This window comes from Phyllobates terribilis, unplaced genomic scaffold, assembly GCF_046119375.1.
Source record: "Phyllobates terribilis strain yellow unplaced genomic scaffold, ASM4611937v1 Scaffold_8__6_contigs__length_399053987, whole genome shotgun sequence".
NCBI classification, from domain to species: domain Eukaryota; kingdom Metazoa; phylum Chordata; class Amphibia; order Anura; family Dendrobatidae; genus Phyllobates; species Phyllobates terribilis.
In genome coordinates this window covers 193653768-193666636 of record NW_027362768.1, presented here as the reverse complement: position 1 = coordinate 193666636, position 12869 = coordinate 193653768, and positions in this window count along the sequence as shown.

Sequence of the window (12869 nt, the reverse complement as noted above, 5' to 3'; positions counted from 1 at the left end):
AACAAAAGGCTGGAAATATTAATATTTGGAATAATGTGCGATATGCTCTGTGCAAACAACAATTCTATTTCCAAATCTTAATTTTGCATTATACACACATAATATAACATGCTCATGCAGAAACGTTCTTTTTGTATGATTTGTTCCATAACGCTGAACATTTTTATGTTTTGTAATTAGGTTCTGTAAGCCACACTGTGTTAAGTCTTTCAAACTGTGAAAATCCATACGCTTGTAAAATTACAATGAAAGCCTTTTTTCTTTAAACATGTCCCCTGATATCTACATTAGGGAAAAGGCGTATTTACCCAGATTCCACTTAGAAATCTATCTATGCCCATGTTCCCTAAACTGTACTAACGTACAACGAGGCAGATGTGCGCGGCGCCGACACTTGTCCTCTGCTCCTGTAAAGGCTTTTATAGCAAATCTGCAGCATATTGTTACCTCCGCTCCATGGACTTGTCAACTGCGGCAATTAACCGGAAGCTGGAAATGGAAGAAACTGCCGAGGCTGCAGAAATCTGCAGCGAAATCTGCCACAAATCTGCTGCAAAATCCACTTGTTACATGCAGAATATGGTGCAGATTTTACTCAGTGCTTTGCAAAGGGCGAAATCCACTGTGAAAATGTGCAGTAGAATATCCGTGCTGTAAATTCCCACTGCATGTGGTTGTAGGTTCTAAAAATCCCATCTACAGGCATTAGGGTGTAATAATAAATAATAATTAGGGAATGGTCACAAGAAGTTTTATGATGTGGAATCTTCTGGGTGAAAAATCCATATTCAATCTAGCAGAAATGCCTCCAAAACAGACTTCTCTTTCCTCACTGATAAAAACAGGTTGAAAAAACAGCATTATAATCAATAATGAGCAGATTCAAGGAGTATTTAGAACATTTTCAAGTGGATTTTTGAGCAGTTTCTGCACCAAAATCCATGTAAAGTCTGCTATAAATTGCCGCTGAATTTTGAAGTGAATTTGTTAGTGCACATATCTACAGCTTTTTACATATCCCTCCATATAGTGGTTTAATAAGTTCTTTCACGCTTGCACATTATGGCAGATTAATTATATATGGTCCCCAAGGGCCGCATAAGGTTCTAGCCATAGGGCTGATGTAAGAAATATTAGTGTTTTTTTTCCATATCTATAGATACAGAATCCCTCCTTCACTCCTTTCCCTGTGATACCTAATGGTACGAATGAGCAAATTTACGGAAATTTGAATTTGGCAGATTTGCATGAATTCGCTTTGGAAATTTGATTTGCATTGAGTTTATTTGATAGGAATGAAATGAGCTCCTTTTGCTGTAAAAAAAAAAAAGTGGTTTACAGTATGTTGCTCTAAGTTCTCTAAGATCCAATTCACGGAGGGTGAGGAAAGGGTTAAAAAAAAACCCTGTAAAATATTTTACTCCCCTCACCTGCCCCTGCAGCGGCGGCGGCGGCGGCTCCCGGACGATCCTCCGTTCGCTCTGGGTTCTGTCTTCTCTTTCCTCTTCGTCGACATTTCCAGCAATGAAAAGTCCTTGTCGGTGCTGGTGAAGAGTGGAGAGTAGACCACAGCCGGAGATCTTCTTATAGGGAGCGAATGGTGGATGTCAGGACCAAATCAAGGGGGAGATGAGTATGATACTTTGTTTTACCCCTCCCATATTAATCAAGCAAAATAGCATTTGACTTGTCAACAATTTGCTGAATTTTTTTGCAAATGTAATCCTTCCAAAATTTGGATTTGCTAGACTATGGACTCCTGGAGAGTGGCAATGCATGGCGGGCTACCTTCTGTCTGAAGACAGGAGCCACAGTTGTCTTGGCTAATAAGTGGCGTTGGCTTGGAGTTAAGTGTCATATATGAGGCCTTTAATGTAGTAATCTATAATGTATACATAGTTTCTGAAGTGCTATCTATGGGAGGGTGCCCCTATAAAACAGAATTGTCCTATAGACCCCCCCACCGGATGGGTCTGAGCCAGCAGTTTACTGGAGACTGATATTGTTAAGCATCTTCTTTCTGGATGGATCGTTGACAATTTTGTCATCGTTGATCCATCAGGTTCGCACAACATTGACAGCGCTATCAATGCAAAATGTACAAATGTTATTCTTCATCTGCACAAAGGAAGGTTAAAGGGAATATTTGCCACTTCTATGAAACATTAAGAAAAATAAGCGGATTTAGCCGCGTCTGCTGAATGGGTAAATAAAGCTTCGCTCACACATGAGATTATCTAACAATCCACCGCTGATTTTTCATCTCTCCCATTGATGACTGATGGAGACACATTAACAATTGTATGTGACAATCAGCGCTGCTCACAAGGCTCCGTGACCCAGCTAATCTGAGCGCTGAGACTTAGGACATGTGAAAGGCAAGGTGATTGAGAGGAAAAGATTTCTGTGTTTAATGGCAATCACTCATGACAAAGCAGCACGGAGGGCTGATGGCGAAATACAAGGCTGTCTCCCCCCCCCCCCGCTCTTCTCTTATATCTAGGAATGCCGAAACTTGGATAAAAAGCAAAGATGAGACAACTTTATGGTATTTTTTCTTATTTTTATTTAGCTCAACATTGAGAGTTTCCATTGGTGCATCCCATCGGCATAAGGGGCCACTGGACATTCAGATAACTTGATGTCATGTCTCTTCTGTCCGATTCCAACCCACCAGCCACTATCGGTTGGGTCATCCGTTCTGTAAGTCGCACACTATTTGTTAGAACCCTCCTGTTAGTTTTTTCTATCTTGTGTTTTGAGGTCACGTGACCATCTGCCTATATATTCCAGCTCCACCCTTCTGGCCTTGCTGGGCTTCAGTGTTTGACTGTTTCTCTAGCCTGGTGCTTCGGTGCCTATCTCTGTCAGTTCGCTTGGTCCTCTTGGACCTCTAGTACTTTTTGTCACTTTGTCCTTTTTGCTCTGCAACAACTTCTGTTTAGGAGGTGTCCCATTTTTTGTCCCAGTCCTTAGTTCATTTAGGGACCCCTCCCTTAATTCTATAGGTCTTCATTCAGACTAGCCGAGGATTAAGGCGGGTCTGTTCACAAGGAACAGGCAGCCCGCTACATCGTAGGGATTCAGCTTAGTCTTACTGTAGGGACAGCTTTCCCCTATCTTTACTTAGTACATGTTGCAGATTGTAACGGGTCTGGGAGGCGGAACCTCTGAGCTACTATACAAGGGGGCGGTCCTTGTAAGGGAGCGGGTGGCGACCAGGGAAGACGGGCAGGCAGTCACAGCAGGTGACCGGGACAGTCTCTGAGTGAACGGGCTGGAGGTCACGGCAAGTGACCGGGGCAGTCTCTGGATGAACGGGCAGGAGGTCACGGCAAGTGACCGGGGCAGTCTCTGGATGAACGGGCAGGAGGTCACGGCAAGTGACCGGGGCAGTCTCTGGATGAACGGGCAGGAGGTCACGGCAAGTGACCGGGGCAGTCTCTGGATGAACGGGTAGGAGGTCACGGCAAGTGACCGGGGCAGTCTCTGGATGAACGGGCAGGAGGTCACGGCAAGTGACCGGGGCAGTCTCTGGATGAACGGGCAGGAGGTCACGGCAAGTGACCGGGGCAGTCTTTGGGTAAAGGGTAGGTACGACCTGTGATGGCAGAGCCTCCAGGTAGGCTAGCAGGCAGATGGTTGATGTGTGCTCCCATGTGAGCAAGCGAGAGTCTCTGGATTGGCAGGTGGTCACAGCACGTGACGGCGGAGCCTCCAGGTAGGCTAGCAGGCAGGTAACAGGTGTGCGCTCCCAGGTGAGTGGGCAGGAGTCTCTGGACAGGCAGGTGGTCACAGCACGTGACGGCGGAGCCTCCAGGTAGGCTAGCAGGCAGGTAGCAGATGTGCGCTCCCAGGTGAGCGGGCAAGCTGGTCCATAGACAGACTGACAGGAGTTGGAGGGCAGACCGTCGGACCTCAGGCTAGCAGGCAGGTAGCAGAGGAGCGCTCCCAGGTGAGCGGGCAAGCTGGTCCTTAGACAGACTGACAGGAGTCGGTAGGCAGACCGTCGGACCTCAGGCTAGCAGGCAGGTAAGCAGAATATCAGGCAGGAATCAGACAGCAAACTGGCAGGAATCTGGCAGGTAACTGGCAACGGGACCTGAGGGCTGAAGCAGAGTAGTGAACAGTGCAACAACATTGCTCGGGCACCTCCATTTTGGAGGAGGTGCCTTATATATGGTGAAGTCCTCCGGCCATTGGCCGGGGACTCCTTAGGACGGCGCGCGCGGCCCCTTTAAGAGGGAGGGAGAGCGCGCGCGCGCGCCCTAAGCACAGTGGCCGGGAAGGAGCGCGCGCTGCCAGCAGAGCGGGAGGAGGACGCCGGGCTCGGAGCAGAGAGGTGAGGGGAACAGCGTCCCTGCCTAGCAGAGGGCAGGGACGCTGGCGCTACACAGATCATAACACTATTATGTAGAGGGAGATGCACATCAATGAGATGAGCAGTAGACCAGAGGCCAAGAACAAGCATAGAAGAAAGGGGATAGAAGACAGAATATGGAGGACAAGGGAGCTGATTAATGGACCGGTGGCAGCGAGACCGGTACAAGGAAGGCCGAGGAGAGATGAATTTTTTTTAAACCTTTTTCCAGCAGATTCAATTTGCAACAAACGTATTAAATTTGAACTGAATTTTCACAATAAATTAAGTAAATGTGCCCGAATAAAATTTTGGGAGATTCTCTTAACTCTAATCAGAAGGATTTCTCTAAAATACATGGACTTGTAGGTTCCTCAAATCATTTTCGTTTTTTTCAGGAGGGAGGCAACCAATGAGACAATCAAGCCAGAGCTTAAAAAACATCAAGAACACTCAAAGCTTTTGAGATTTTCCAGTGCAGACACTTTGATGAGCCAACAACACATATGAAGGCTACGGCCCCATCCAACCAAAGGAGCTTTATGTCTTACCAGTTGTCTTGTGTCCATAGTGTCTCTCGGATGTCAATGGTATTTTTATTAACGTCATTGTCTCAACATTTGGAAATGTAATTTATTGTTACTTTATGGGACTCAAACAACAGCAGCCGCTTTTTTTCAGTACCACCAACACAGTATCATCAAGAGATGAGTCTCCCAAGGTAAAAAATAGACATTTATTCTGTCTACTCAGGGCTTTGTTCAGACCGCGGCTTTCAGCAGTGAATTCCTCCAGCCTTTGGCTTGTGTCATCTATAAAACACATGCAGATTTTGACGTTTTTTAATTCTTTTTCAGACGTTTAATGTAAGGTCTGACAAGTGCTAATTAGAGCTGACTTAAGTGGCCTGAATGTCACCACAATTTAACCTGACAAAAAAAAAAACTATTAATCTGATAATAAAGGAGCAAGAGTCATTGTGACTGCATGGAAGAGGCGTCAGGAGAGCGGTAATGGAAATGTACAGTATTACAAAAATAACAAACTCGCAGAATGTAGATATAATCACACAGGAGAGAAGATTCCTGCAGGACAGCTCCACCAGACGCCTCTAATGCTACAGCTTGACCTTGGTGCATGACTATGTTGGGTTGACTGCATGTGGCTGAAGCTTCACCGGTTGTGGTTTTAGTGGGACATTTCTCCTCCACAGCTGGTCAGGGGGTATGCTGGGGCTAGTGCTGCATATCTTGACTGTAACCGGTAAAGGTGGGGTTGGGTGGACATGTGTCCTCAACAATAGGCCATGGAGGAGTTTCTAGGATAAAACTCCTCCTCAACATGTAATGGAGGGGGGAGGGGATTATTGGGACATATTTCACATCCACAACTGGTCACAGGATACAGTGGAATTAATGGGACATACAATATCTCATCCACAACAAGTAGAAGTTGAGGTAGTGAGATATAGTTCCCCACAACAAGTCATGGTGGGGATGGTGGAACCTATAATGGTTCCTCCTTAACTGGTTATAGGGTATGGTGTCAATAATGGGACATTCAGTATCTCCTGCATAACAAGCAATAGTGGAGTTAGTGGGACCTATCTACATCACAAGAAGTCATGATGGGGATGGTGGGATCTATCTCCTACACAACAAGTCATGATGGGAATGGTGGGACCTATTTTCTCCACAACAAGTCATGATGGGAATGGTGGGACCTATCTTCTCCACAACAAGTCATGATGGGGATGGTGGAACCTATCTCCTCCACAACACGTCATGATGGGGATGGTGGCATCTATCTCCTCCACAAAAAGTCATGATGGGGATGGTGGAACCTATCTCCTCCACAACAAGTTATGATGGGGATGGGGGGATCTATCTCATCCACAAAAAGTCATGATGGGGATGGTGGGGCCTATCTCATCCACAAGTCATGATGGGGATGATGGGACCTATCTCCTCCACAACAAGTCATGATGGGGATGGTGGGGTCAATCTCATCCACAACAAGTCAAGATGGGGATGGTGGAACCTATCTCCTCCACAACAAGTCATGATGGGGATGGTGGGACCTATCTCCTACACAACAAGTTATGATGGGGATGGTGGGACCTATCTCCTCCAAAACAAGTCATGATTAGAGATGAGCGTTGTTCTACTCGAACTGTTCGCCAATCTCAAATTCGAGCTGTTTTGGGCGGTGTTCGAGCCGTTCGGCGAACACGAACAATTTGAGAAAAATTCGGCTGTTTGAGGTTATGTTCGATAACTGTTCGTGCACCAAAATCATAACTGGATTTTTTCTCAGTAATGCTGAAAATTAATGTTAATACGCAGTTTGAGTGTACAGCGGGGCGGGGGGAGGGGCAGGGGATGGATCTCTGCAGGAACAATGAAGATCTCCATTTTTTTTTTCTCTTTCCCGCATTTACAGTGGGGAGGTGCAATCTGTCAGCCTATCAGCAGCGCACACACGGAGCGAAGTGCTTTTTTTCACACAAGCAAGGGCATGTGTCATTGGCAGTGTATGTCACATGTCCTTGCCCTATAAGACACAGCCATTTTCCCCGTCGCCACCATTTTCTCACTGCTGCAGCTGCGTGTTAGACGGCACCGCTGTTGCTGTGTGCGCTATACCTTCTTAATTTCAAGCCAATTTTCGCACAAATCTACAGATAGCTTGGGAGTAGGGAATAGTTGTGATTGCAGTCCTTTTAAGGACTAGGTTACATCATTTCCTACGACTTTTATCAGGCAGGTCTGTGCTCTTAAATAGATAGGTTGTGGGAGTAAAGACTAGAGATGAGCGGTGTTCGACTAGAACTGTTCGCCAATCTCAAATTCGAGCTGTTTTGGGCGGTGTTCGAGTTGTTCGACGAACCCGAACGATTTGCAAAAAATTCGGCTGTTCGAGGTTATGTTCGATAACTGTTCGTGCACCAAAAGCGTGTCCTGCATGTCTGGCGCTATTTAGAGCACCAATCATGCAGGGATTGTCTGCCACTCACTGTAATGCCACAGCCATGGTGGTTGTGGCATTACAGTGATTGCCCAAATCGATGGGAACAGTGCCAACAGTGAAACATGAAAAGCCGGCAATTCAGCAGCGGCATACACCGGTACCCGACAATTTAGAACCGAAAGAATAGAGCTTCACACATAGATTAGATAGATAGAAACATGTCAGCCACATATATACGAAGTACAGTGACAGTGTTGCTTACTGTACTTGTCATTTAGCGTAAAGGATTTATCAAAAAAAATAATAGTGTTTTCATGCACTGTCTCTTTAAAAAAGCCGGCCGGCAATTCAGCAGCGGTACCCGACAATTTATAACAGACAGAATAGAGCTTCACACATAGATTAGATAGATAGAAACATGTCAGTCACATATATATGAAGTACAGTGATAGTGTTGGTTACTGTACTTGTCATTTAGTATTAAAATAAAGGATTTATTATTAAAAAAATTGGCGTGGGGCTCCCCTTAATTTTAGGCTCTAGCGGAGGTTAAGCAGACGGCTGGGGCAGATGTTTGAAGCCTGGGAAGGGGGTAATACCCACGGAGCTTCCCAGGCTACTAATATCAGCCCCCAGCTGAATACATAGCCTTTACTAGCTATTAAAATGGGGGACCCCCCCAAAAAAATGACGTGGGGTCCCCCCTAATTTAATAGCTAGCAAAGGCTAGGCAGACAGCTGGGGGCTGATATTAATAGCCCAGGAAGGGAGCCATGAATATTGGCCCCCTCCCAGGCTAGAAACACCAGCCGTCAGCCGCCCCAGAAATGGCGCATTCATAGGATGCGCCAATTCTGGCACTTAGCCTCGCTCTTCCACGCTGCCCTGGTGCGGTGGCAGTGGGGTAATAGGGCTGGGGTTGATGTCAGCTTATAATGCCAGCTGACATCAAGCCCAGGTTAGTAATGGAGAGGCGTCTATAAGACACCCCCATTACTAACCCCATAGTCAAAGTTAAAAAAAACACAAACACCCAGAATAAAGTCCTTTAATTGAAATAAAGACACAATTCTTTATTGTTCTAAATTAAACCATACTTACCATCACGCCCATTCCAGCTGAAGCCAACGATCTCCTGCAATAAAAGAAAAATAATAAAGCAACCTCATCCTTACCTTTCCATGGTTCCCACGACAGCTTCAGCTCTGCTACATCGAGATGACAGGCTGGACCGCAGCAGAACGCTGCCATCCAGCCTCTCATCCCGCAGACACTGAGAAGCGCAGGCATGCTTGCGCTGCTCAGCGTCTCTCTGTGACGACATCCAGATGAGCCGAGTTCATGTCCAATGAACTCGGCTCACCTCATGCACGTCACTGACAGCGTGGGAAAATTCTCACGCTGAAGCGGTGAGTGCAGGAGAATTCTCCCACGCTGTCAGTGACGTGCATAAGGTGAGCTCATGTCCAATGAACTCAGCTCACATCCTGCACGTCACTGACAGCGTGGGAGAATTCTCCTGCACTCAGCGCTTCAGCGTGAGAATTCTCCCACGCTGAAGCGCTGAGTGCAGGAGAATTTTCCCACGCTGTCAGTGACGTGCATAAGGTGAGCTCATGTCCAATGAACTCAGCTCACCTCCTGCACGTCACTGACAGCGTGGGAGAATTCTCCCACGCTGAAGCGCTGAGTGCAGGAGAATTTTCCCACGCTGTCAGTGACGTGCATGAGGTGAGCCGAGTTCATTGGACATGACCTCGGCTCATCTGGATGTCGTCACAGAGAGACGCTGAGCAGCGCAAGCATGCCTGCGCTTCTCAGTGTCTGCGGGATGACAGGCTGGATGGCAGCGTTCTGCTGCGGTCCAGCCTGTCATCTCGATGTAGCAGAGCTGAAGCTGTCGGAACCATGGAAAGGTAAGGATGAGGTTGCTTTATTATTTTTCTTTTATTGCAGGAGATCGTTGGCTTCAGCTGGAATGGGCGTGATGGTAAGTATGGTTTAATTTAGAACAATAAAGGATTGTGTCTTTATTTCAATTAAAGGACTTTATTCTGGGTGTTTGTGTTTTTTTTAACTTTGACTATGGGGTTAGTAATGGGGGTGTCTTATAGACGCCTCTCCATTACTAACCTGGGCTTGATGTCAGCTGGCATTATAAGCTGACATCAACCCCAACCCTATTACCCCCTGCCACCGCACCAGGGCAGCGTGGAAGAGCGAGGCTAAGTGCCAGAATTGGCGCATCCTATGAATGCGCCATTTCTGGGGCGACTGACGGCTGGTGTTTCTAGCCTGGGAGGGGGCCAATATTCATGGCTCCCTTCCTGGGCTATTAATATCAGCCCCCAGCTGTCTGCCTAGCCTTTGCTAGCTATTAAATTAGGGGGGACCCCACGTCATTTTTTTTGGGGGGTCCCCCATTTTAATAGCTAGTAAAGGCTATGTATTCAGCTGGGGGCTGATATTAGTAGCCTGGGAAGCTCCGTGGGTATTACCCCCTTCCCAGGCTTCAAACATCTGCCCCAGCCGTCTGCTTAACCTCCGCTAGAGCCTAAAATTAAGGGGAACCCCACGCCAATTTTTTTAATAATAAATCCTTTATTTTAATACTAAATGACAAGTACAGTAACCAACACTATCACTGTACTTCATATATATGTGACTGACATGTTTCTATCTATCTAATCTATGTGTGATGCTCTATCTTTCTGTTCTAAATTGTCGGGTACCGCTGCTGAATTGCCGGCCGGCTTTTTTAAAGAGACAGTGCATGAAAACACTATTATTTTTTTAAATAAATCCTTTACACTAAATGACAAGTACAGTAAGCAACACTATCACTGTACTTATTATATATGTGACTGACATGTTTCTATCGATCTAATCTATGTGTGAAGCTCTATTCTTTCTGTTCTAAATTGTCGGGTACAGATGCTGAATTGCCGGCCGGCTTTTTTAAAGAGACGGTGCATGAAAACACTAATATTTTTTTAAATAAATCCTTTACACTAAATGACAAGTGCAGTAACCAACACTGTCACTGTGCTTCTTATATGTGTGACTGACATGTTTCTATCTATCTAATCTATGTGTGATGCTCTATTCCTTCTTGTCTAAATTGTCGGGTACCGGTGTATGCCGCTGCTGAATTTGCCGGCCGGCTTTTTTAAAGAGAGTGTCTTCTGAGCAGTTTGTGAGCTTTTGGACACCTTTGCAGGTGTTTTCTATGTGTTTCTATGTGTTTTTGTTTGCCTGCCATTGGTTTTAACGGTGTTCGACAGTGTTCTAAGGTGTTCGACGAACAGTTCGACGAACAGTTCCTCGAACATCCCGGTGTTCGACGAACCGAACCGAACCCGAACACTACGGGGGTGGCTCAACACTAGTAAAGACTAATTGTAATTGGAGTCCTTTTCAGGACTAGGTTACATCAGTTCCTATCAGCTTTTGCCAGGCAGGTCTGTGCCAGTGCTGTGCAAGTTTTTTCACAGCATTTGGCTGAATCTAGCAAAGCTAATCCTTTTTGGCCTATTGCAGAGTGTGTTAGTCAGTGGAGTAGCCTATCTGTGTTGCAAGATATACCACCTGTGTATAGAATACCAATTTTTTTACTGCACCTAGTGAAGTAAAATCTTTTGGGCATAGCATCATTCTATTAGTCCATCTATACTGACCTCCATCAGGTTGCAAACTGAATATATTTTTTTCTGCATCTACCTCTGAAAAAATATTGGGCTTCTAGCTGTGTGTGGGACTTGTTGTATTAGTCCATCTATACTGACCTCCATCAGGTTGCAAACTGAATATATTTTTTTCTGCATCTACCTCTGAAAAAATATTGGGCTTCTAACTGTGTGTGGGACTTGTTCTATTAATCCATCTATACAGACCTCCATCAGGTTGCAAACTGAATATATTTTTTTCTGCATCTACCTCTGAAAAAATATTGGGCTTCTAGCTGTGTGTGGGACTTGTTCTATTAATCCATCTATACAGACCTCCATCAGGTTGCAAACTGAATATATTTTTTTCTGCATCTACCTCTGAAAAAATATTGGGCTTCTAGCAGTGTGTGGGACTTTCTCTATTAGTCCATCTATACTGACCTCCATCAGGTTGCAAATTAAAAATAATTTTTATCTGCATCTACCTCTGAAAAAATATTTGGGCTTCTAGCTGTGTGTGGGACTTGTTCTATTAGTCCATCTATACTGACCTCCATCAGGTTGCAAATTGAATATAATTTTTATCTGCATCTAGCTCTGAAAAAATATTTGGCCTTCTAGCAGTGTGTGGGACTTTCTCTATTAGTCCATCTATACTGACCTCCATCAGGTTGCAAATTGAATATAATTTTTATCTGCATCTAGCTCTGAAAAAATATTTGGCCTTCTAGCAGTGTGTGGGACTTTCTCTATTAGTCCATCTATACTGACCTCCATCAGGTTGCAAATTAAAAATATTTTTTATCTGCATCTACAGTACCTCTGAAAAAATATTTGGGCTTCTAGCTGTGTGTGGGACTTGTTCTATTAGTCCATCTATACTGACCTCCATCAGGTTGCAAATTAAAAATAATTTTTATCTGCATCTACAGTACCTCTGAAAAAATATTTGGGCTTCTAGCTGTGTGTGGGACTTGTTCTATTAGTCCATCTATACTGACCTCCATCAGGTTGCAAATTGAATATAATTTTTATCTGCATCTAGCTCTGAAAAAATATTTGGCCTTCTAGCAGTGTGTGGGACTTTCTCTATTAGTCCATCTATACTGACCTCCATCAGGTTGCAAACTGAATATATTTTTTTTCTGCATCTACCTCTGAAAAAATATTGGGCTTGTAGCTGTGTGTGGGACTTGTTCTATTAATCCATCTATACAGACCTCCATCAGGTTGCAAACTGAATAAAAAAATTTTCTGCATCTACCTCTGAAAAAATATTTGGGCTTCTAGCTGTGTGTGGGACTTGTTCTATTAGTCCATCTATACTGACCTCCATCAGGTTGCAAATTGAATATAATTTTTTTCTGCATCTAACCCAGCCAATAGTTTTGGGCTAATACCACAGTTTGGCCACTCAGCTCTGCTCGGTTCCCATCCATTGTTTTTTTGTGCAAACAACTCCAGAGTTGTGAATTAGTTAACCACCAAAATGAGTGGAAAAAGGCCTGCTGCTGGTGGAAAGGGGAATAGGCGTGTTGGGAAGGGGAAAAAAGGTTGTGTCTGTGGGGTAGGTGTTAAAGCAACAGTAACATCTGCAGAAGAAAGACCATCTTCCAGCCAAACTAAAATGTCTACTTCTTTTAGCGGACAATGTGATAAGATCCCTTTCTTACGGCCACGCCAATCGCTACAAATTCCAGATGAGGCACAAAAACAGCAGGTGCTTCAACGGATATCAAGTGCTCCTTTAAGTGGGCTCTCCTCCACATCAACTTCAACATCACAAATACTCCAGTCCTCAAAGGTGTCACCCCAATCGCACTTGCTTCCTCACAGCTCCCAAATCTCCAGCTGCCCGTCTGAGTATGAGG